We start from the raw sequence: 26506 nt of genomic DNA, 5'->3' as shown, positions 1-26506 counted from the left end.
AATAGGCTGCCCAGAGAGGTAGTGGAGTCTCCTTCTATGGAGATATTCAAGACTCATTTGGGCATCAACCTGTGTGGACTATTGTGGGGTTCCTGCTTTAGCAGGTGGGTTAGACTTGATCTCTGGAGATCCCTTCCAACCCCTGCCATTCTGTGATTCTGTGTACAGAGATTTTGGCCTGGATGCATACCTTGTCTCTGAGTACCAGTAAAAGCTTTAATTTCTGCTGCTCTGGTTTGAGATTTTGAAACTAGTAGAGAGTAAGGCAATTAAGAAGCAGATTTTAAATATACATTTAGGCATCCAGCTATTAATTCATTTGGGAAAATGTCAGGGAAGAAACCTTCCATGGGTTAGCGATCAGATTTATTTCCTGTGCATCTTTTACTGCAGTATCTGAGATGTTCTGAGGTGAACATCCAAACAGTGATCAAAACCCCAAGAAACAATAGGAAGAAATACACTGTTTCTTTCCCAGAGTTTCTTTTTGTGGAGCTTTTGGGTTATTCATGATTTATGGTGTAGTTCTGTGCTCAGAAAATGATTCCTGCCTCTTGTGATTCTTCACAGCCGGTGTCTGTACTTTGGCTGCTGGATTTTATTTATTTCAACCTGTAATCTTTAAAACGAGCTCAGGTTCTTTCCTTTCAGCCATAAAGATTATGCAGACCAAGTCAGAAATACAAGTATCAAATTTAAGATAGAAGGGAAAAAAACGCATCACTTCAAAATTCTGCTTATTTTTTCCTCTTGGAGGTTGCTAGTTAGCTTCCCTTCCTGCAGGACTCAGAGCACCCTGTAACGTCCTGCAAATATCAGGAAAATAAAAGGAGAGGAACAAAGTGAGAACATGTAAAGCCAGCCCGGTTCACCAGCAAACCACTGTGCAGCTGGGCTTCACTCACACAGGAGTTGATCAGAGGCAGGGATGTTCTATTCCCGCTCCTCTTTGCCAGTGTTGCATCACAAAGGAGGGGCCGGTCATGCCAGCTGACTTGCTTAGGTCAGGAAGTCAGATTTGCCCAGGCAGTAGGGCTTTCTAAGTGTGGCTCGCTTTCACTGGAATTACTGAGGGGATGATTACAGCAGCAGCTCAGCAGCAGGTACTGGGAGGGAAATGGCTTTTAGAAGGCAATTTTCCAAGCTCTTTTGTGTACAAAGCTATTTAACTTGGTGATATTTTTGTCATAGTAGCCATTTTGCGTGGCTCTTCAGACTGTGGCTGTGAGTGACATATTAGAAGGAACAATCATTTTAACTGGCAAAGAGAAAATAACCATCCCGGTTAAATGTGCCACTGGGGAGGGCAGCGAAGACGCTGTCAGGTTTCTGATAAAAGAAGCTGCAAATCTGAGACTGGAAGAGGGAAGGAGGGTGATGTAAGGGCCGATAACCTGTCCCACCTATGGAAAAACATAGTGCTTAGTGGTGCCAAAGCCTGTGATGAGCCAGCAAGTGGTGAGGGGAACGAATCTGCAGAAGATTATGATGTTCACAACAAGGATTTTGAGGGAGAACAGGAGAAAGGAGGTTGGTGAGGTTTTTTTAGCTGAACTTGTTGTTGGAAGTGTTGCTTCTCCTCTTCAGCTACTCAAAGTTAGCAACACATCATGGCGCAGTAAAGAATATTGTACAAAATAATTTGCTTTTCTCATGGAAGCTGTTTTGTTAAAACTGGCTTGTCCTTGCCCAATATTACTGTAACAGAAAGTAAATCAATGTATTAATGAATGACACATGCAGAAGCCAAAAGCTGTGTGCAGCGCCCAGGTCACCTGTTGGCTGGGATTCATGCTGTTGGGATGTGCTTGCGCTGCCTCTGTGAGCACCTGCAGAGTTGTTTGGTTTTTTTCCAAAGCAGAGCAGAGTTGGAGGTGTGCAGTGAGTTGGAGTTGCTGCTTCTGGCCAGACGTTGTTCTTTGTCTGGTTAGGAGGTAAACAGAAATACAACAGCTGAAGAACTGCTCTCTTTGATGTCCTGCAAATCAGTAACCCCTCCATTCCAACTCCATCTTTCTCTATTGCTAGCTGCCTGTGTTACTTTTCCTTTTCTGGTGGCCCCACTGCTGTCGCTTTTGCTTTGTGCGTGGCTGATGAGTTGTGGGCTTTGTGAAATCATTACTGGTTCCAATGAGCTCTAGAAACAGCTAGAATAACATCATTTCTTCCTTGCTGTTCCTAGTCTCCCGTGAAAGTGAAATCTATATGGAACTTAATTACATTTTATATCTTATGCGTTGTTTTAACTGCATTAATATTTACAAATGGATTTGACAAATATCATTGCACTTAAAGGAAGGACCCCCTCTGTGTTGTCTGTTTAAGTTACTGAAAAGAAATCAGAAAGAATGAGTTCTTTCAGAAACTTTAATTGCTAGCTGATTTCATTGACCCACTAGGCTGGTGGTATCTGCCTTCTAGTCTTTTTCCAATCATTCCTCTTTCATTTGGATGTTTAGGGATACGTTAGTATGTGGCCATAATAATTACAAATGGTAATGATTAAAAATTAGGGGTTTCTGCTGCAAAGAGTCTTTCTCATTCCAGCCAAAGGCAAAATACAGCCTCTGATTTCTGTTCTCTTCTTTGTAGTAAGTGGATGAGATCTGCAGATGAGTGTAGGAGGAAAGAGGCAGCTGATGGCAAGCTTGAGGAGGAAAGGAGGCATTTTTGGGGGTGTTTTTGAAAGCCTCAACACGTGTCCTTCTGCAAGAGGAAGCTCCAGCTGCTTGTTTCTGAATCTGCTTTTGAGCTGGGAAAGGTGGCAGGTTTGGTTTCAGCTTTTGTACATGATGATTTGGGTTCTGAGACCTAACCTTGACCATTGGGATTATGTTTCACCTTTGAGTTCCTAATGTGTCAGGTGTGGTAAATGAAGCGGCTACTGATATTAGCTAATGCAGACTGACAAGTTCATCTTCTGTCTTCCAATTCTGTTTGAAGAGCCATTCACTAGGAAAAGGACAACTGCATGTTGGTATCAGCTAACTGCCTTTCTGTCACTGAGTACAGCTGTCAGTTACAGCAGGCCTTGAGGCTGCCCTGAGCCCTCTCTGGCCAGGCTCCCAAGCCCTTGGCTGCTATGGAGAACTGATATTTTGCACTGTTCCTTGATCTGAATCTTGAGAGTATCCGAAGGTGTTGCCCTTCTTACAGCCACCTGACAATGAAGAAGCGGACTGTGAGAAATCAGAGAAATTAGGTGGAGGAAAAGCATCCTGTTCCTTTTCTAAGTGAGTTAGAAACAAAAACAACTTCAGCAAGGCTGCAGCTTCTGAGAGGAGAATGGAACATGGAGAAAATATTAATCTCTTCCCCTCCTCCAGTCGTGGATTTTTCACACAAACCCCAGAGAGGAGGAGGGATGGATGCTCTGAATTATTTCTCTTCTTTTTGCTGTCAGAGGTGAAGTGGTTATATTAGTGTAGGCAGCCGGCACTGCCGCGACTTCATATTTTGTAATAAAGCTTCTGACTGTTGTAGCACATCTGTAATTAATTCTGCAGTACGCAGAGAACCTGTGGCACTTGATGCACCCCTGACTTGCCCTGCTCCCTGCTCTGGAGCCCTGTGCTGACACGCAGCAAAAATCAGAGTTTGGCTTTTGTAACAGTTGGACAGCGCTGCTTGTGAGGACCTGAATATGACTTGCAATTTTAGTTCTGCTGCTTACTTTGCTCTTAGTTTAATAAGCCAAGTAAGAATTCCTATTCCATATTTTTTAGGAGATGTAATGACCAAACTCATTTTTAACCTGGCTGCCCTCTCTGTCCCACTTTTAGCCTCTTACATTTGTTGTTTTTTTCTTTCCTTTGTTGCCTATGTAGGCAGCTGAAGTAGATAATTCACTTCACAGATCCAGTCTCTTGTATCATTTTATTAGACTAAATCAGAAAACTCAAAAATAATAATAAAAAAAAACCACCCAAAATCCAATGCTTAAACTAATTCTTGCTTGATAAATGAATTCATTTCTTTTCCAGGGGATGAGAGGGGAAACCAAACCGTAATTAATTTAACAAATTTCCCATCTTAACGTTTCAGAGGAGATTTATGCTGTTTACATAACCAGGCAGTGTTTCTACCTTTGTAAGTACATAGCTACTGTTAGCCAGCCAGATGTGACCCGAGAGCTGCCCTCAGAGCATTTTTGTTTAATTGGGCAATGTATCTGTTTTGGGGCACGTAAGGTGTGATGGGCAAACATCTGCCACGAGCGTCGCTGTCTCTGCATTAGGAACATCAAATAGATCTCTGCTTCTACAGCTGCTGGCATCTTCTGGAAGCAGTTCCGTCATGTTAGTGAATAGAAATGTTTTAGCCCTATGTATTCTATTTCCTCCTATTTTTTTTTTTCTTTCTCTCAGCATCCTCTATTAGCACAGTCAATTGCGTAAAAGTTGAGATACTAAAGGGGAATTTTATTGTGTTTTGTCATTGCTGATGCTGTACTGTGCAACTAAACTTTACAGTGCCCCAGCTCCAGCACCTTCGTCTTTTACTGAAATATGTGAATTCTCCCAAGAGCTCACCTTTCTCCTCTGTAAATAAAGCTATGTTGGCTTTTTTAATATATATGGTGACAGCTACAGATAAGAGCTTCTGTTATAAAGGTGATTTCTGGAATCATCGTTCCAATTAAAGTGTAGTGCTGCTTTCTATCGACGTAGATGTGTCTCCCCTCGACCTCTGTTGGACCATGGTGCAGGTGTAGCTTTGTGGGAGGAAGGAGCAGAACTGAAGGGATATGGGGCTCTTTGTGGTGTTAAGCAGAGAGGTCCAAGTGAGCACGTTTCTCTGCTGTCACAGCTAGTTTTATTTCTATTGTTCATCTATTTTCTGCTTTTCGGAGAAAAGAGGAAAAGGAAACTCACTCAAAACAGCCACGGCAGCCAGAAATTCAGGGTTTTTCCACTTAGTTTTTGTATCTCCCAGTTGAGGGACAATCCTGTAGTAGAGTCTTCAGTGAGGAAATACCAGTTTTTGTGCTCCTTCATACCCCTGATACAGATACCCATTTTGTTTCTGGTTTGAAGACTATGATGCTAAACTGATGAATGAGTTGGCAATAACACAATTGAATACATTAAATTAAATTTGGCTTGGACAATGGCATTTTTTTTGTTGTTTTGCTGTGTGGAAGGACTGTGAATAGTTACTAGTGATGAGTACAACAAAGATGCAAAGCAATTTGAAAAATGGCATGTCTTACCTAAATAGAGCATTTAAAAGAAACAAGCTAGAGTAGTATTGTGCTTCCTTCAGTAAATGCAGCGTTCAGAGTGTACTTTTCTGTATGTTGGCTTATGTTCATTGTATTGTCTGCGTTCACTTAAATCCCTATCTTGTAGCATTACTGTTTACAGCAAGCTGGAGTTTTCCAAATTAAATGTGCAGGCTTGCGGAGAGAGGCAAATTCAGCAATCCCTACTGCATCAACACAATGGCTATAAAAGTATATTTTATCGATCCCTCCCACTAAGTAGCTACATGCAATAAATATTTTGGTTTTACAGCTAGACCCTGTAGAAAGGATTTCTTTCTAAATACAAATGTTTGCTGAAAGGAATGGGCATAGTTCAGTTCTAACATATTTTCCTTCCTCAGTACTTCTACAATAAGGCAGCACTAACATAAAGCCTAGGCTAACTGGCCACAAAACAACAAGGTGGTTTGTGAAATGCATAGCCCACAGATCCTGAATGGAGTAGTATCCCCTCGGTGGCACAGAGCTCACTTGCATTTATTCTGGGGTCACTACTCCTGATGTACTCTTTGCTTGCATTATACAAAATGAAGATGAAATCTCTCACGGGTTTTCATAGGTTTTTCCAGCTGTTAGACTAGAAGTTGTATTTTAATTCCTGAAGACGATATTATTTTTCAAATAAAATAGGAAACCCTGCTTTGCCAAATAATAGAATCACTGCATTTCTGTGTGCTTCCACATCAAATTCAATCAGAACTCATTTTATCTTTGAAAAATAACAGAAGAAAAATTTATAATCAGGTCTTGATGCTGACAAAATCACATATCTGTCTTTTTTGGAACGTTTTGTAACGATCTTATTCCAAAAGGCAGCTGCTTGCTCTTCTACTGATCTGTACATTTGGAATCTGGAATTGTGAGAAAATAATGGTTGAGCTTGATGGAGTGAGTAGAACACCATGTACTCACGAAAGACAGGTCCTACTCCATCTATAATTGTGATTGTATTGGCCAGCAATTTCCAGTCACCCGAAGGAGAGGTATCATCAGGTCACACACCTGCATCTGCTAAAAATGAAACAGAACTGGAAGCGTGGGAGAGTTTATAAAGAAGCAGATTTTCTCTGATTTGGGAAACCTGACCTCTTTTGTATCTTTCTTTTGTTAGTTCTGCGTGTGACCCTCGAAGGAAGGAAGCTGCCAGCACAACATGCGTGTGCACCCAGATATTTCAAAATCAGCTAAAGGTAAAGCTCACAGGTTTTTTTTGTCTACTGCTGCTAACAAAACATAGCTGTAGTCGGCACAGACAAACCTCTTAGCTGTTGACTCCGCCAGCTCCTTAGGACAAATATTTGCCATTCAGCTTTTCTTTCTTCAAATTCAGGTGAACATAAAAGTCTCACCCATAATTTTGAAAAGCAGGGAATTTCCTTTGCAGTTCCTACTTCTAGCACAGCAGAATATTTGAGAATGTGTTTTATATCTTCACACGGTCCACAGAGATACTGACTTGTTAGAAAGTGGTGATCATTTTAATGCATAACTAATTTGATTTTCATTTTGAATTGCTGGTCATTGGTCTCTCTACTTGTGTAACACAGGCTGCACGCCTCCTGGATTTTGGTCTGTGTGTCCATTTCACTCGTTACTCATGACACGAGGAGTAATTTATTGTTTTCAGGTTCTTGAATTGAACAAGGCTTTGAAAAAATGTCAGCTACTCTGAGGGAACTAAATACTAGCAGTGTCCTCAAGTTACAGGTATAAAAGCCATCTGGAATTTATTTTAGGAACAACAGAAAAAGCCTTCAAGGCAAAGGGCTGTGCATTCAGAAGAGTTATGAAATCACTGAGATAGAAATCAGGAGTGAAGAGTTACAGTAATGTGGAAGAGCCTGACCAGGAAATTAGGCTGCATCGAGAGAGTGGGGATAAAGCGGTAATTACTTCATTGTGTTGAACTGGATTTCACCGTAGCACAATAGGTTGTCAGTGAAAAAGACGAAGGGGCTGCAGGTGTTATTCTTGGCTCAAATTAAAGTGGTGCCAGTTTTTGGCAAGGCAGAATTTGTTGAGGAACCCAAGAGCAAAGCTGGGAGAGCTGGTGAGGTGGAGATACAAGGAGGGCTGGAATGCACGTGGGGCAGTTCAGCAGTTTGAAGGCAGGCTTGCCCAGGGATCTCTGCTGTAGCATAGTCTTGCATCACAAGAAACTGGAGCAGAAGCTCAAACCTGTGGCTGGATCTTCTGGGGCATCTCAGGAGGCTGGGTGTCCATCTGTAGCCTGCCCTGATTTGAAGTGAAAGCTGTTAGCTCAAAGCACAATGAAGTCTCAACCCTCAGCACAGAAGGACACAGCAGTAGCTCTGCTGGTACCATGGGAGCAAACCCAAAAACAGCAAGTCTGCTGCAAGGTAGTTCAGTCAGCCTAAAAGGCGTGCATGATACAATTGCCCAGTACAACTGGGAACTCGGCTCAGCAAGTTCTTGCAGAACTATATGTCTGTTCTAGCCAATAGTGGTGTTCAATACAGATGTGAAATAGGACTGCTCTGACCTTATCATTCACTATTTTAAATGCTTTGACATCAGTTTCTTGACCCTTGATTCTGTCCTGACTAGAACAAAATCTCTGCCTAGGCAACACCATGAAGGAGCACTTCAGTGCTGTGTGACAACCAATGTCAATGAATTTCAGGTCAATGAATTAAAGCTGTAGCAGAGTTTGTTAGCCAGAGACTGGCAATCAGATATACACCATTTCAGGAATCCTCTGCTTTTGGCAAGACACCTGCAGGCTGGAAGCTATTCTAATTTCTTGTAATTTTGGCATACAGTGTAGAAGGGGACTGGATCTCCCTCAGTATACATGCAGCTAATGCAGTAGCAGCCATTTGTAAAATAACACAAATGCATTCATTTCAAATGATTGAGTACGAGAAATAAAAATAACACAATTTGTCTTAAAGCATAAGAGGATTATATTGAATACAGGTCTCTATGCCAATATGTTTATCTGAATGTATTCCTTCTGTTTCCCACTTCTGATGGGAGGGAATCCTTGGAGTCTTTTCTTTATTTTGGGTAAGACATTGCAGTTGAGCAGGTCAGGCAGAAGCAGCACTTGTACAATAGGCCAGCCAGTATGTGAGATTTAGGGTGGGATGGTGTTTTTTAACAGTATCTCCAGCATGTTTTGTTATCTCAGAATGGAGCCTATCCCTGAGTAAGTTTGTCATTTGTTTATTTAAGTATTCATTTATTTTAGGAAGTGCTGAAATGGCTGATTTTTTTTATACATCTCTGCTAAAGGTGCTTTATCTCAGCTGTGCACATAGGCCCATGCTAGGATTAGAAGCTTCTGTGAGAGTTCTTGTCCTCAGAAATAGGACCACAACAGGATAGAAGAGTTTTTGCATTGCCTTTGGAGTCAGAGGAATTAGATACAGCCCTGTTAAGGCACAGATCCCTTTGCACTCATTTTGCTTCTAACCAGAGGTTTGCCCAGCACACATTGCTCCCTTGCTCAGAATTGCCTGCCTTCTTCCAGGTGGATTCAGATCTACCTGCATCGCCAAAGCTGAGTCAGGTGAGCTGGGTCTCAACAGAGGAGTAAACGCTGCTGCTTTTTTGTACGGAAGGCTTTTGTATAGTGACAGCTTCACCAGAGATTAGTGTTAATTAAACTGAGCTGTAAATCAGTTAATAAGTGACCAGCTGAGTGCTGTCTTGGTGCTCGTTTTGTTACATAACACTGCTGATCTCTGTGATGAGTCACACTTTTGTGGGAGGTCAAACGCTCAGGGTTAAATCTCTTGTTATCACCTGAGAAACATAGGGAAGCAGTACCGTTTCAAATGGTGCTAAGGGTTGGCTGCCCTGACCAGTGAGAGCTGCAGGAGTGTCAGTCTATCCAAAGGACATTTTCATCTGGAGAGTTAACTGGGGAAATGAAGGACTGAGAGGCTATTTAACTTCTTGTTTGTAAACCTCTCAAGTTATTGCAGTTGGCTTTTGCTTTCATCCTTACCTGCTGAGGTCCATGGGGCTGATAAGTGTGCGTTGTATTGCACCATTTGTTTCAGAAAAAAAGAGAAGCAAAATGGAAGGACTAGAAAAACAGAATACTTTTTCTGCTTAGCAGAATAGAGCTGAGAGCTAATGGTTCCTGATCCACATCAGCAGGGTGTTAGAAGAGAAAGACAGCATATTGTGTTCTGAATGAGGAAATGTGTTGTCTAAGTCAAATTAGAATTCTATGCTGGATAACTACATTTTATTAAACCTCTTAATTTACATTTGTAAAGGAATCCAGCCAGAGAGACATTTGACAGCAAAAAGACCCTTTCAGAACCCAAACTTCCCGTTAGCAACTTAATAGACTTTTCTGTTCACCCCTGAGGAATCTGAAATAAATAATAGATGGGAAAAATCAATATACAAACATGTGGGGAAATTTACTGGCTGAGAGTGTGGGCAGAACTAATTTAGATAAGGTTAATGTTTCTGGTGTAATCCAGCGTTTCAAAATACCTCTTTTGCAAACGTTTGACCTTATGAATTATATACAGCTGAAGAAAGCATACCGGAAAAGTTTACTTCCCTTCTGGTAAATATCAGTCAAATTAAACATAGGCATTATTATTTGTATTAATCAAGGGTGGGTTTTTCTTTTTTTGTTTTGTTTTTGTGGACATGGACAGCATATATTATATATATCTCCATTATAGTTTTGTAATTGCTTGATTCTGGCAGGGCCTTTTTTATGTGGCTTTCTTGCTGTTTTGTGTCTTGTTTGTCTCACTCTTGATCACCCACAAGAGCACTTCATGTATGGCTTTTGCAGGCATTTGAAGTTCATTGTTTGCCCTGCTATTTCTCAATAAACTACTCGTTAAATGCAGCATCTTGAGGACTAGAATAGAGAGTAATAGAGTAGTGCCAGTGCCTAATAGCGTACAGAGCACACCTGCTAGTTCCTGGCCTCAGGGAGAGGTCTGAGATGAATGGGATCCATTTCTCTAGGTACTTACAATACAAATAGGATCCCACCTCCTGTGGACTTCTCTGAAGCCCAGGACACAAAGGTGCTTGCCCTGCCATGTGCCAATTGTTTGCCTGGGTTACCTTCCCAAAATGATATGAGTCCTTTGGCCAGTTGTGGGTGATCTGTGATCTGTGCTGAGCAAGGTATGTGGATATTTCCACTGCTTTTTCATCACGATGGAGACACCAGTCAGTGGAGACTCTAAACAAATGGATATTCATAATTTCATCTGAATCCCTTGCACTGTACAGCTGTAGCTGTACAAACTTTCCAAATTGTAGTGGCACTAATTCATCTGTTAAAAATAGATTCTAGTCATCTTCCTGAGTCCTTATGCTTACAAAAAAATAAGGAAACTGTTCTTGTGGAGCTGATGAAGGGATGAATATGAGTGCAAGTGATTGGCTTGGAAGTTGTCAGTAACAGCAGGGCAACTCCTTTTTCCTTCAGCTTTCAAGTGAGGTCCGAGTGTTAATCAACACTGAAGTCATTCTAATTGCTGCTGTTTCTCATGAGGCAATTGTATCTGACATCCCACTTGTTAAGCACTTTTGAATTTGGGGTAAACAATAATAATAAAAAAATCAATTCTGATTCCTCAGAAATCATTACGACTAACAAGTTTCATTACAGACTCAACATTTGAGGCTTTCAGTTTTCCAACCATGAAGGTATTCAGTTTTGCATAGGATATAAGAAAGATAAGGTAGAATAATTATTTTGGTAGGATGTGGCGAAGAGGCCACCATCTCAAGAATCAGTTCTTATATATTTGTATGAGTGGATATGCAAACTTTATAGAACTTCCAAGATTTAAAACTCAAGGTATAGATAAGTAGAATCTAGTTTGCTTTTTGCCACATCACGCTGACCCTGCCACTGCTAATCTTAAATAAATGGAGTAGCAGAAATCTTATATTTTCTCTTATCCTCTGCTTCCTTATTATGAAATGAGAATTCAGACAATGCCATTACTTTTGTTTCAAGATCTCTGTTTCAATGGATTTAAATGGATATGCGGAAATTTCATAAAAATGCTTGTTCAAGCATCTTGATGAAGCTCTTGGTTATCTATTATATAGAGTTCTGGATTTCCATGTAGGTTATGGGATATTTTCTTTGTCTTCCATTACAATGGCAGGTGCAATATGAATGTCATTGTGTGATCTGAGAGAAGAGGCAGCTTCTTGTTTCAATGTTGGCATTCATCTGCAGACACAATAGGTCTAGATGAACAGAGGTAGATTTCCATTGGTGTAGTTTACAAAAATGTTCTTTCCAGGGTGATGATGGTTTTAACTCCCTGGCAGCTGTACTGATGTTCTGCTGATAGGAGTAGTTCCAAAAAATCACTGAAATGTTTTACCACACATATCCCTCGTTGGCACTGCTTGCATTTCAGGTTCATTTTGGCACACCTAATACTGTGACCATTTTGCAATGAGCATATTTCTTTGGATATTAACAGACACTGGATGGAAGGGATTGTTGGAGGTAGCATGTCAACCACATGTGGGAGAATGTGAATCTTGGCTTATTGATTGTATCATCAGCTACCTCCAAACTTAAGGCCTTGGGTGATACACACATATTATTTCCTACACAAAGTAGTAGTATTTTACCAGAACAGAAGAGGAGCTTGAGATCTGTTTCTTTCACACTTGGCAGTACAAAAACCCACTGCTTTCCTTTCCTTCACAGTCATTGAAAAAAATTTTCTCCCAGATGCTTTGCTCAGAAGCTCAGTTCAGTGGGAACAAGCTTGTGTCTGGAATACGTGACTCACCATGGTCTCGCTTCTTCACGTTACAGACTTGTTTACACTCGGATTTCTGTGGAAATTCTTGATCAGAAGATCTTCACTACCAAATGATTCTAAAGATGTAATTTGGTATTTTCCCTCAACTCCAGTCCTAGAAGTGTTTTGTGTTTGACTCCTGTAGCTCTCCCTAGCAATGAGAGACTCCAGCAAGAACCATGTTGCCCTCTGAAAGCTGACATTCAGAGATGCCAATTCCCATGTTGGGTCCTTGCTTTAATCTCAAGGGTCTGGGCACTGTTAGGGACCGCAAGGAGCACACTGACCCACTGCTTCCTTTATAGTTGGATTCCTAGAGCTGTGCTGTCAGTGTTGCTCACTGTATTGGGTGTAAAGCAGTGCTGAGGAACTTGGGCACTGCTAGTTTGTGTTTCCCATTTGGAGAACTCATGTGAGTCAATGCATTTATATCAGTATCTAGAGAGCCAAATATCAGCAGTTCCGCAGAGTTCTTCTTATCCTGACCTCCCCAGGCTTCAGTTCTCTTCATTAAATTCCACTATTAATCATTGCTTTCTATCACAGGGTGTTGGGAGAGTCATCCTAACATGAAAGATTGTGAGTAGCTGAATTTGCATGGACAGTGCTGTTTATTTGCCTTTTGTAGCTCCAATCCTGACACAATGTCATCATACTTCTGAGCTGTTTGTATTCCAAGGAGTAACACAATTCTGAAGTATGACTCAAGTAATTCTTAAGTGCTGAACTCTCACTCACTTTCCTGGCAAATCTTTAAATGAAACATGTTCTATTTTAGACATTTTACTACAAAGTGTTCCCGTGGCTTTCCATGCAAACTCTGGGTTTTATTACTTAACCAAACTCGTGGTTTCCCCTTTGAAGATCTCCAGAAAATCCTTTATTTCTCATTTCTCAGTGTATTCAGCTTTCATTAACTTTTTTTTTTCAGACCTATATGGAGGCAGAAATTTTACACTGGCTTGTAGTACAACTGGATATGTTTCTTTATGTTTATATTATCTCAGTCCTTCACTTCTATGTTCTTAGGCACTAGGATGTTATTTCCCTTGTTTGAAACGATAATTACTAACTTCATAATCCTTCATTTTCAAATTCACTGATTTCCTGTTGCTAGACTCATTTTTACCATCAGTGGCCAGCCAGCTCAATCAATTGTTCCCTGTAGGCTATTATTCTGCATTTCTGTGTATTTGTTAGAAAAGCATACACAAAAATAATTCATCAGGAATCCCGGGAGGCAGGATTTTTCTTTATTTATGTATCTAATTTTAAGAAATAAAACCCAAACCAAAATGTAGCCTCCTCTCCTCTCACGCTTAATACAAGTTATTTAATGAGAAATGTTATTTCCAATAGTTTAAATGCACCAAAAATCAAAATCAGATTCATTTATACACTGCAGCTTTAAAAAAACCTAGGGATAAGTGTTCTGAAATAATCTTATCATAAAAAATCTTTGAGGCTTTGCTTTACTTTCTTTTATTATACATTCTTATTTATACCATGATATGAGTTTCTATCCATGCCACTTAACAATAAAATAGAATAAAAATGAGCAAGGTAATATGCTATTTAAGCATTCCTAGCTGGCTGACTTAGCACATGTGTGTGCTTTCAAAGGTATGCTGTATTTCTAAGAAGATAAAGAAGAAATTATTGTTTGTACTTATTTTTATGATCCAAATTTTATCCCAAAGCAGACAGCTCTTGAAATATGTTGCTGGTGTCACCTCAAAGAGCACACATTGCTGTAGTGCTGACCAGCAGGAAGAGAGAAATTGCCAGGGGTGTTTTGCTTTTTCTGTATTGTTGTTCATAGCCGGATGAAAGGTAGGGTGACTGCTACCTCCTACCTGCAATTCAAAAGTTTCAGGACATGATTAGGAATCTAGAATATGTTTTCTGATTATTTCCGTGCATTCTGAAGGAAGCCTATTAAAAAGGCTCAAAAGAAATGAGGTCGTCTCTTCCTTCAGTATTTGAAATTACAATAGCAGCCCATATGCTGTTTTAAAGAACCATTAAAAATAATGATAACAGTTTATGATATTCATGTAACAAGAAAATAACTGCTCCACCTGCTCCTGTTTTATTTATTTTTCTGCTGAGGTGCAGTAGCAAAACAAATCTTGTCTCAAGGAGAATTTCATATTTCTGAAGATGAAAAACTGAGACTGAGAAATACCTCTTTTTCTTCCCTTCAGTGTCAGAGAAAAAAATGCACCTATAAAAAGAACTTGGAAAAATACAACATATTCAATGCTTGATCCGTTCTGTTCTCAGTCTTAAAAAGAAATGATTAAAAATTCACTCTGAAGTTAGCTTTGCATGTATCCTGTAGATACAAGTCTACATTTGTAGGCATCGTCGTACGTGTTAGAATAAATAAACAAGAAGACTAAGAACAGATGAGCAAGTGCAAACCAGTTTGTTGGGATTTGCTGAGAGACTCTCACTAATGGCATGTACTACATCAGACCTGATGCAAATTTATCACAGGGAGGTGGATTTAAGTATCTAATGTGGTGGTATGAGGCAGTTTTTATCATGAGGGATTAGCACAGTTGAACTTGTTTACTTTTTCTCTATAGCTTCTTCTGATAAGCTGCTTCTGACATTATTGTTTCAGATACTCATAAAAGAGAAATAAGCCAACATAAGCCATACCTTCTGGTACCTGGAAAGCAAGCTAGTGAAGCATTCTTATGTTTTCATGAGCTATGAGCAATACTCCTTGTGGGAAATGGAATGATCAGATCACTCATCTTTTAGCAAAAAGCTGAAGACCAGGGCTTGGTCTGTCCTGAAAGCCTGTTGTGTGTGTGGTTGAATTACAGTCAGCCACAGACCTCTGCCCTTTGCAAGGGCACTGGCTGTGAGGTTACTCTTACCATGGTTTGGCTCCACAGAATGAGTGCAGTTCAGGAAACTGATTCAAAGCTTCCTGTAGGGAATTTAAGTTCTTAATTATTGGAAAAATGTCATAATTAGGCTTAGCAGAAGAAAAGCATCTTGAGAATGTTTTTGAGCAGCCTGTGTATTTATTACTCTTAAAAGACATCATTAAACTTCTTCATGATGTAAGGAAATGGCCTATGTACTCTATCAGATCCTCAATAGTGTCTTATTATGAGACAGATTTTAGCCATGATATTTTTACCTTCTATTTCTTCCTAGGATTTGCCTTCTCGGTAGCTGTGAGAATTAGTTGAAAGGGCAGGGGCTGCATGTTCAGATGAATCTGATGTAAAGTCAATGTTGGTAGAAACCTAGTGAAAAATGACTCAGGGTTGAGTCAACAGAGAATTGCTGGTCCTATTTAGTGATGACGCATAGCTGGTGCTTGTTCCCTAAGTGAAGGCTTAGCTGACTGCACTTGGCTTTATTTGGGATGTTCCTTTCATAATTGCTACAAAAGTGGTAGAGTAGACACGAGAATGTCATCTTACCCTCTTTGCTCTCTAAATTTTGGCCACTTTTCTTCAGCAGGAAAAGTTCCTCCTCCCTAAAGGTGAGAACTGGAGCATAGCAATAGTGCAGGTGGGGAACTGCCATAAGGGATGTCATCTGGCAAACAGTAATTCAACATTTGCTAGGGATTTAGTATTATTTCATTTCACTTGTTTTACAGAATGATGTACTCGACTGTTTTGGATAGCGGAAATTTAAATGTAAGAGTGTTTTGTGGCCTTAACAGGGCTTGCTGATGATCTCTCTGTGTGGTGCTATGTATGAGGAGACTGAGAATCAGAGGATAGTTTTGCTGGAAGTTTGGCTTAGCATTGCTTCATGGAGCAAGGACAACATGTGTGGGAAATGCAAAGTGAGATCAAATCTCATACATGCCTAAGCCTTGTGCCCTATTGTTTTGGATCTGGTCTCTATGATTTCTGTGATTTGTTTGAGAGTTGGAGAAATGGACTCAGCTCTGAGAGCCCTATTCGTGGGCAGAAATACTGGAAGACAAAACGGGAAAAAACCCACATTCATAAAATGCAGTGAATGCTTATGGAGAAATGCTTCTGATTCATAGGGTGCTGGAGTTGTTACCACAATAGCTTGGCATCTGCTGTAGTTGCTGTTGTTTGATGTTGTGGTTTCGGCCTTCTGAAGCAAAAGCTCTAGGGAGTAAATACCAAGATGGAAGTTTCAGTGTATAAAGGATAGCTGAGTAGCGTGGGGAGAGGGCAAGGGGGAAGGACAGGTTTATTTAACATATGCACACAGAACTAATATGGCATGTGAAATCCATATTTCAAATCCATATTTCAGTACTGTTCTGAAGCTTCCAGTTGACACCAAGATCGTACTAAGACCTAATTTCTGTCTATGCAAGCATTTAAGATTAGCAGATGTGATTCTTCTAACAGTTCATGCTACTGTGGCACTCCACTGCATTATTAAACTGGGCAGAACTCCAGATCTCTAACTTGTGTTCTCCTGATGCATGAAACACTTGGTTTCAAGTCTAGAGCATCTTTTCTTTTTAATCTAATATTTAGACTAGGGTGTTGGGAGAGAGGAAAATGGTACTAAGTTTTGTGCAGTGCTTTCCTTAGCTTCATAGATATAAGCATCAGTATTACTAGAGATTCTTAAGTCCCTGCAGAAATAAAACCAAAACGGGTAACTTTTCGCTTCCTTGTTTACTTTGTCTGTAATTGTTTGATTTCAGAAGATGTCCCTGGATATTCATTATCGACTGTTAAGCTAAAATACCTCCGGAAGCAGATATGTTCAGTGCTGCTGATGAAGCTAAGGTTAGCATGAAATGACATAGGAGATGTCATTTGTTTTTGTAGTACCACATTAAAAGCACCCAGATCCCTCAGACAGTGACTGTCTCTTTGGCTTCCAGTATCCTCCCAGCGGCTTGTGGTTGTGCTACATGTCTGATGTTCTGTAGCTTATTGCCTTCATACAGCGCTTTGGCATATTCTTGATTTCTTTCTGATCAACCTTACTTGTCCCCCTTTTAGAGAAGCTAGGAAAATGTGATGATGCACAGTGCAGTCTTTTTGTATGTCTGCATGCATGCCCCAGCAGCTGTGCTCTTGAGTTATATTTATCATTAATTTGGCCTTTTGGTTCTTTCCTACTGGTTTGCTCTTGAATAAAAATTCTGTATTTACTGTACATGTCTTTGAGGTGAAAACACTGAGCTGATGCAGGTATTGAGCATAGTCATGCGATGCTTTAGTACCCTTTTCAGAGTGGATTGATTTTATTGTTGGTGACTTTTTTTCCTTCCTCATTTTTTTTCATGAAATTGCCAGGCTGGGAGAAATCTTCTTGCCAGGCTGAAATCTTGCTCCCCACCAAACACAATATAAAACATTGATCAGTGGTGGTGAAAGAGTCCTTACATGAATCAGTTCAGCGTTTCTTGTCCTAAATCTGAAGAGGTCCCTTTGAAAGAGAAAACATAAAACCATTTCTTCTGCATTCTTAGTCCTCAGTTACTGGTGATGTTGTAAAGAGAGGTCAGGGCATGGTCCTACCACCCTGATCTGCCATGCTGTGATCTGTGATTCTATTTCTCTACAGTTTCCTTTTAGTAATAGCTCTCTGTCTCCTCCCCTTCTTACTGGTGTGTGCAAAAACTAATTAATGGTACATTCTGTTTAATTAAAGCTCCATATGACAAAAAAGAAAAAAAAAAAAAAAAGAGGCTTTATAGGAAAAGGGGTAAGGATAGAAAACAGTCATAGTAGGAAGTAATGGGAAGAAGGGTGATGCTCATTCCATAACTGCTATTCCAAAGGAGTGTCTGCTGTGTTACCCATGAGATCTCTATTCGTTCGTTATGTTGGCTGGTCTGTGACAGGGTTTTTAAATTGAAGGGCAGATGCCATAGCTTGCATTTAACTCCTACACAGTGGCTTAAGACTGAAGCTGTTATTGAATTCAAGCATTAATTCAAGGAAACAGCACAAGTATCTGTTTTATCTGTTATTTCATTTGACTTTGTTAACCCAGGTTGTCACACCTGTGCTGTGCAGATATGCCTGAGTGGATGCCATCTACGCAGTGCTATGATTAGAGCTCTGGTTTGAGGAAATAATAATATTGAACTCTGCACCATTTGGAAAGTGATACTGGCGCACTTGATCTGCTGTAAAGCATGGCCTGTATTAGTCTCATGATTCAAACTTGCCCTTAAAGGGTTCTATTGAAGAAGTTATTGCATTCAACTTAATTTAACACACACCAAAAAAATGAACTATTATCCGTATTTTTTGCTTCTGTATGTTGAGCTATTTTTCCCCACAAAGAAACGTTAATCTCAAATGCCAAGAGAAAGCCTCAGTGTTATTCCATTACAGAGTCTGCTCAGTCATTTTTCACAGAGTACCAAAAAACATTGTGGTAAAAACAATTTGTATTCTTCTCCTGTCCGAGCTGGTCTTAAAAAAGATGCCAGCTCCCTTTAAGCTCTGCCAAGGTGTTCTGCTCCAATTTGGTGTCTAAAACTACATTTATTTGGAGAAGAAAAAGCCAATGGCCTTGTGCATGCATGCATGGGAGAGAAGGAGAAATGAAGGAGGCGAGGGATTGTTGTGTGTGACTGTTGGCACTGTGATCGGAAGCTTCCTCTCTGTGTTCTTGGAAGAACAGAAGGCTTCCATCTCTGAAATTGTCTGGCACTTTGCACAAGAACTATATTTTGAAAAGAAAAGACTATAATGTAGCACAGACTATGTATTCACTGAACTAATTCATTGACCTTTCTTAGGAAATGTAAAAGGTGGTAGTGAAGTTATTTCCCTTCAATTTATCGATAGATATTGATAAATTCGGAGAATCCATGCGGTCTCCATCTCTAGAAATACTCAAAACCCAAAATTTCAGTTGCACCAGTGGAAATATAATGCATGTGCACTTCCGTGCCTTTGTGTGTCTGTGAAGTCGCATCTGCTTAACACCTTGATTGGTTTGAAAAAGGAAGGGGGAGCTTTGATTTTAGAAGAGCTGGGTAAGTTCATTAGATACTGTTCTGCAAGCGGGTTATAATTTTTGCTTCTTTTTATGTCACCATGAGGAACAATGAAACCAAAGAGTAACATTTACTCTGTGCAAATAGATTTACAGCTGTAAATTAGATCAGATTTAAATTACCTGTACTGTTGTTGCAGCTGTACTCAATGTGTAATTTGTAGCAACGTGTATTAAGCTCAGGAGCTTTGCAGGGCGGTGGATGGTGGCTTAGAGCAGAATCTTGACGTTACTGAAGCCAACATGGATGTTTTTATTTACTTTTTTAGAGATTAGGTTTTAAGAGCTGTCTATGACAGCCCCTATGCTATTTTTTCTTAAATTTATTTGAATGATTGACATTAAAATAAACAGCTCTTGCTATTTCACTGTTATTTTATGCTTTGTTGATATTAATGAAAATAAAGGAAGTCCATACCTACTTTCTAGAGGCATCCTTTGAAAGAATGTGGAATTCTTTATAAACATTAACTCCACAAAAATGGTCATTTTTAGAACAAAGGAAATTCCTCCCATTTACACCATGAGTTTAGATTGAAAGTCTCATATTATGTCACTATAGAAAGCATCAGAGCTTTTTTCATGGCTGAGTTCCGGATATGAATGTATTGTATTTGAGGAATAATACAGATAATGGAAAAAGAAAAAGATTACTGGTAAAGTTCTCATAATATAGTTAAAAAGGAAGGATGTTCACAATAGTAAGAGGTTTGTATAAATGTACATAATGTATTATAGACACCCATAACTAAGGAAAATATGAGGAAAACATTCATTTTTTTTCCCCTGCTAAATAGAAAAGGAAAAATGTTTGCAGCTATAAAAGCAAATCATAAATCTCCTTACAATGGGTATTTTTGTTATTATTTTTAATTAATGTGGCCTGATGATCAAGATTTTCATATTTTTTCATAATTCATTTTTAACAGAAGTTTGACTTAATGAAAGATAAAGAGAGCCTGGGGAGCTCTTGGTGACACAGAACTGTTGTGACAGTGCTGTAAAAAGGCATTTTCATTTGTAAGCAATTCTTCCTTCCCCTTATAGGGAAGTGTGGTGTTTTATTCACTTTATTTGGGAACAAAAGCAAAACCAAACCTGGTGGATCAAAAGTTGGAGAGAAGATTTTTCTGCTTATTTTATTTATTTATTTTCATTTTGCTTTGCTTGTCTCAAAAATGTCATCTCTTCCCCTGTGAGAAAGCTCACTCCCCTGCAACAGCCCTTGGCAGCAGCCTTGTGACAAGGATGTTAACTGTGCTAAACCAACACTGGGATGATCTGTACTACAAAGGTCAAAGTAAACTTCACAGGGTGAGTAGGGAGGATGACAAGTGCAGCTATTTTAGAAGCTTTTAGAGTTTCTGAAAAGCTGCTGTCTAAAATCAGTGGGAGCCAAAACCAGGATGTCAAAGAAGCGTGAAAGAAAAGTTTGTTTCTAGAGTGCTTCTCTCATACATCATGCTTCCATCCCATTGGGCAGTAAGAAGCAGTGGTGACCCTGTACTCTGAGGTGAAGTTGGTTTGTGCTGTTATTTCCAACCTCAAAGTTTATAATGAGCTGTGTGCAGAAAATTATAAAATGAAAGTATTTGCAAATTCTCCTGAATAACAACTGTGTTCTCCAAAATGCATTTTCTTCCCAAGAAAAAAGTTAAATGACTTGAACTTCCTTGTTATGAAATACTTGACAACTTCTAGCTATGGGTGGAGGATAAGCTGCCAAGGAAAAATGATTAAGAAATGGCCCAATTTCATTAGAATTAAAAATAAAAGGACAAAACCACAGAAAATGTGTAATGAATAATAGAGTACTTTCTAAATGGAATTAATTGCCATTTAAGTTCTCTATGTCACATCAAGATAGCTTCCTAAGACATGAAGTGACAGGAAAGACTGGGAGGCCACTCTCTCCCAATAGCTCCTGTTTGTATCTCCCACACTCCATAGAGGCAGCGGTGATCTCATCTGGGGCATCCTTGCTTTAGTGACCCTGGGCTTTTTCAGACCTGGGCTTGCTTGGATTGGTGATTGTGAAATTTCAGAGCAGGTAAGATTCAAAACTGGAAGCTCAAAAGGAAACAGAATGTGTTTGAAATTAGTGAAAAGAAGAAGTTTCCATCTCACTTGACAAATATTATGTGCATATACTTGAAGGGCTTGGCAGTATTTTGAGAAGCCATTAGCACAGTTCCCTTTTGGAATTACTGTCACTAAAAGCACTTAGATTAAGTGGCCTTTTAAAATCAAGGAGTAAACCCAGCCTATGGGATCTGGTGCTAGGATCTCTACAGGAGCTCTTCAGTGAGTGGCAACACAGAGATTTGCCCTCAGTTGGTGATGGGCTCTGATAGCAGCCATGGAAATTCCCATCTGCAGCCTTTAAGAAGTGCATTGCAGCAGGGTTGTGGAAGGCAGCACAGGAAAGCTGAATGTGCTTGTTTCTCCTGAGAGGAGAGCTAACCCTTCCTCTGTCTCCCTGGTCATTCGCTGCTGTCTTTTACTTCTTCAGTGCAAAAAGTAAAGAGAAACTCTGAATTGCTTGTCTGGAGCCTGTCAGGGTTGCAAACTGAACCCAGGAGGTGTTTAGAACAGTGGCTGTACAACAGCTTTTGTCAGCATCAGTCATAGCTTTGGGTCATAAAGTTGAATATATTTTTTTTAGTATTTTAACATAATATTTAAAATAAAAATATTTTAAAATCTCTTTTCTTTTAAATTTAAATTAGGTTTTTAATTAGTAGTAAACTGAATCAGAGGACAGAGGCACTACATGTTGCTGAGAATTAATGGAGACCTTAATGCAGCCAGTGGTAGCAGCCCTAGTGGAAGCTTGTTCAGAAGGAATCTGTGAGGCACTTTTTCTAATTGCAGAAAATGACACACAAGCAAATGGATTTTTTTCATCACTGTTATTTGTCCTTATCAGTGTCTACGTTCTGAAGTCCCGCTTAGTTTTCTAGATCTTTTCTATCCCTTTGCTTATACTTCTTAACAACGGAGTTTTCCAGTCTTCAAGTAATTGCTAAACACCTTGTCATTCACTTGAGTGTTATCCAAAGATATTGCTTTGTTCATTGCCCAAGTGCTTGGAAGGGTATTAAGTGTGTAATACGCAGCCCTCTCTGTTTTGCATGAGGCACTGAGTCAAGGGACCTCAGACTGCAGAAATGAGTTTAAAGTTCAGGTTTGCCTCCTTTATTGCACCGTTCTGAATTCCACAGGTAATCCTTTGGAGTCAGCATACTTAGTGAGCTGAAACATCTTTCTCATTTATTTTATGTCTCTGAGATAGGACAGGGTATCTGAGACTGCACGTAAGAGCAGGATGTGTGCTCCATCCAGAACCTGGTCAGGCTTTCGTTATAGTTTCTCATCCATAGGCAAACACAAAAGGTAACTTTCCTAACGAGCCCTAACAAACTTGCAATACATCGTGGTGATGTGCCGCTGTTGGTTTTCTTCCTTTTTGTCAGGGACTCTGGATTGTTGTGGGTTGTTCTGACATTGGCAACCCTTTCATGCTCTGTCCTCTGCTGAGTAAGTCCTACTACCTCAATTGCTCTCATTTTGTTTGCTGTGTTGGTTTTTGTTTGTTTGTTTTTTATATACATTAGAAGTGTGCGATGGCTTGGGCTTGCATGGTTTGTTTTAAGGAAATAAGCTTTTTAGTTTTCCTTTTCTCTCATAGAAATACCAGCAGTGTCAAGCAAGGTCTTCCCTTTTAATATTGACGCAGATCGCTCATGATAAAAGCGAGATATGACTCATACTTATGTTGCATAGAGAGAGAAGAAACCTCTCCTCTGCACAGACAGCCTGTGATAAAAGCACTCACTGGAAGCTTCTGAGATATTTGTATGATCAAGTGTGTAGCGTGACTGAAAAACTGGCTGTGGGAAGGGGAGGGAGGCAGACAAGGGTAGACTTAATAGACTTAGCTCCTCTCTGTAGTGCCATTGGGCATTTTAGCAGGCATTTGAACAAAGCTGAAGTTCTCTTCTAAAGGTAAATGTTATGAGACTAAAAATAATGATCCTGCTCTGTATCTCTTGCTACAGCAGTTTCTCAGAAGTCTTGCTGTGTTGTTTATGAAAAAAGAGGCATAGGAGTAGACAGATGGACTGCCATTACTTTTTAAGTATGTTTGCATAAAAGGACACTACAAAAGAGACTGACGCCTCCTTTGGGAAGTCACATCTGAGTACAAATGTTTGGAGTACAGGGTTGGGTTTGATGAATGGATGTTCGTACTCTCCCCCTTGTTGCAGCTCCTTGGTGCCCCTAACACCAAGCTCAGCAGGCAGATGCGCTGAAGGTGACAAGAGGCCAGAGGGATTAGGGACTCAGGGTGGTACCTGTACTGAAATGGGGTGCATGGGGAAGCCCTGCACGTGCTTCTTACACAGCTTGATTGCCTAGTGTGAAGGGAGAGCCACATAAGACAGTGAGCAACTTTGGCTTGCAGTCTTTCATGCTGTGCAAGTCGGAACCTGGTATTATACTCAAATAACCACACTGAAACCCTGGGCTTGAGTCTTGCTGAGTTCCAAGCAGTAGGGTCAGCAATAAGATTGAATAGTGAGTCCCGCTGTTGTTAAAATTTATAGAAACTTACTCTAATTTTCATCTGAGCAGATTTATACAAGCTGTGTGTGTAGAAGAGGGTCACTGGAAACAAGCTGTTGCGGGTGACAGGAATTGTGCCATAAGAGGAACAGGTGCAGTGAAGCAACAGAATGTAGCACTCTGTTGTTAGGCTCCTTGACCACATCTGTATTAGTCAATTACAGGCACACAGCCCACTCCTGGCTTCAGGCCCCCTGCAGTGAGTGCTGAATGCTCCACGTTAAACAGCCCCCAGACCCTGCTCACAGCAGGGCTGATGAGGGAGGGTTGCCATCAGGAAATAATCTTCCCTCTGATGGAATAGCTGAGGCACGCGGTTTGCTTTCAGCTGGAGGAGGCTGCATTGCAATAATTTCAGGAGCTTGGCTGGTTATGTAGAAAGGAAACATATGTAACGTGTCTTTAACATCATTTACAAAAGGAAGGAGAGAGAATGGGAGCGCTAGTGACTCTCTCAGACTGAGGAGAAAATCTAGGCTGAAGGGCAATTTTATGAGGCCTGTCCAAGTCTTCAGCCAGTGTGTATGTTGTGCTTTTCTGTGGCAGGAAATTAATGCTGACTTATTAATGCTGACTGCCAGAGCAGTGCTTTAGCATCAGGAGCAGCTCTGTCAATCCCTGTCCATAGGTCGATGGCTGGCCCATACTCTAGGTTTGTTCCGTGTTATTTTACCATGATACAGTGATGAGAAATACGTAGAATAAAATCCTTCAAACTACTCATGCTAAAAGCTGCTGTACGGTAACTGTATCAGTTTCCTCCATGTAGCTAATGAGAATAGAATCCAAGTAATAATTGTACAGGGAGAAAAACATCTGTTGTGAATATGGTATAGAAAAGATAAATAATTGCACTGAGTTTATAAGAACAATAAATGTACTATATGTATTCAAGCTTGAAATGTGTTGCTATGGTAGAGACATTAATTGCTAAAATTGTATCATGAGTGGAAAAAGGGCTCCAACATTTTTTTTCTGATTTTGTGGTGGAGAGGGCTCTGTTCTTTTAGAGTAAGTGCATACCTGAATGCTTTTGGTTGGCACAACCCCATTTCCACATTCCCATGGCTGTTAACAGCTCCCTCCTGTTTACCTACCTGCTGCTCCCACGGGTGCCTGGTGTAGCTTCAGACTTAATAATGAGGATGGTAAATATTTCTGATTTGGTTTTATGTTTTAAAAAACAAGAGCTTGTTCTTCCAGCTTTTGATGCAACTGAAATGTCTGTTTTTAAACCACGCATTCAAGCAATATGTTCTGAAGTTGGTTATATCTGATAACTGACTTCCAAATTTAAGGAACTTGTAAGGTGAAGAAACAGCCAACACAGGTTCATAAGGGGAAAGTCGTGCTTAACTGATCTATTTTACAACAAGGTTACCCATCTGGCCTCTTCTCCCAAGTGACTAGTGATAGGACCACAGGTAATGGCCTTCAGGCACACCAGGGGGTGTTCATGTTGGATGTGAGAAAAAATTCTTCTCAGCATGAGGGTTAAAGGCTGGCACAGACTGCCCAGGGAGGTGGTGGAGTCTCTCTCTGGGTGTGTTAGTGAACCATAGACATGTGGCACTGATAGGAACTGTTGGTGGGGATGGGCTGGGGTTGGACTAGATGATCCTAGAGGTCTGTCTAACATTCGTGATTCTATGGTTCTAAGATTCTAATGAAAAACATCATTTCTTTGAGGGTGACTGGAGCACTGGAACAGGTTGAGGAGTCATCTTCTCTGGGGATATTCAAAACCCAACCAGATGCTTTCCTGTGCAGCCTTCTGTAGAGAGCCTGCTTTAGCAGGACAGTTAGACTCAATGATCTCCAGAAGTCCTTTCCAACTCCTATAGTTCTGTGATTCTGTGCTTTTCAGAGCAGCAGCAGCCTCATATCCCCGACAGGCCTCTGACCACACCTGTAGTGAAGGGGTTAGGAGCTGTGTCAGAAGTAGCCTGCACCCACATAGTGCTCACGTGTTCTGAGCTGATGGCTTGTTACCTGAAGCCCATCTTTTAAAATTAAAACCAGTCTCAGACCTCATTTTGAATGTCTGTATTAGGAGAAAATGTCAGTAAGATCCAGCTTCTCTGTGCCTTCCAAATGCAGTGGCAGCCTGCCTTGGACAGTGGAAGCAGCAGAACATTTTCTTTGTTGCTTACATTTCTATCATATGCAGCTTAAATCTTGTTTTAAATGAAACTGAGATGTAAACGAGGGCCCCAGTGCCACACAGAATGCTTTTTTTAATTCTGACTCAGTGGAAGGAGAAAGGAAGATCAGGGAAAACCCATTCAGGATATTCACTTTTAGTAACAGAACTCAAACACTGATGTACAACAATGGTCAAGAAACTGTTCATTAAAAATACTTATATTGAATATATTTTTATATTGTGTTCCTCTCTATATATTTAAAAAGAAGAAAAACAGATGCAGAAACATAGATACACCCACGTAAAGCATGTCTGATGCTGAGTAGGTAGCGATAGCCAGCTTTTATGGATGCAGCAGTGGTGTCCAAATGTGAAATTATCCATAACGGTTTCAATGTTCAGACTCAGCAAACATCCAATTAAATTTTGGAACAGTGGGAAAGAACAGCCACATTTTAGCTGTAGTTCTGAAACATGATGATGACTGTGTAATTGTCAATGAATAGTTTGCATTTTATATTTTTTCGTTTCTAGAGTCATATGCAAATACGAGATGGCCTGCAATGTGGGTTGCTTTACAGCTTCCTTCCATAATGTTTGGAAAGTGGAAATTTATGTGTAAAGTGGGGAAAAGCAATCAAAACCTCTACAGAATCTGGTGCCAGAATTAATGAA

The 26506-nt window shown here is 40.2% G+C and overlaps 1 long non-coding RNA gene across 1 annotated transcript in view; it reads left to right on the top strand.

The window, feature by feature from the left end:
- Positions 1-1027: 1027 nt before the first annotated feature.
- Positions 1028-26506, top strand: part of LOC107315543 (uncharacterized) — a 210439-nt gene continuing 184960 nt past the window's right edge. The window contains exons 1-2 of the long non-coding RNA XR_001555956.3: positions 1028-1103; positions 6378-6456. This is a non-coding gene — a long non-coding RNA (uncharacterized LOC107315543). The remainder of the gene's footprint in view (positions 1104-6377; positions 6457-26506) is intronic.

This window comes from Coturnix japonica, chromosome 8 (genome assembly GCF_054131305.1).
Source record: "Coturnix japonica strain WE chromosome 8, WE-NBRP24, whole genome shotgun sequence".
In the NCBI taxonomy this organism is placed as follows: domain Eukaryota; kingdom Metazoa; phylum Chordata; class Aves; order Galliformes; family Phasianidae; genus Coturnix; species Coturnix japonica.
This window is presented reverse-complemented; position numbering and strand designations above follow the sequence as displayed.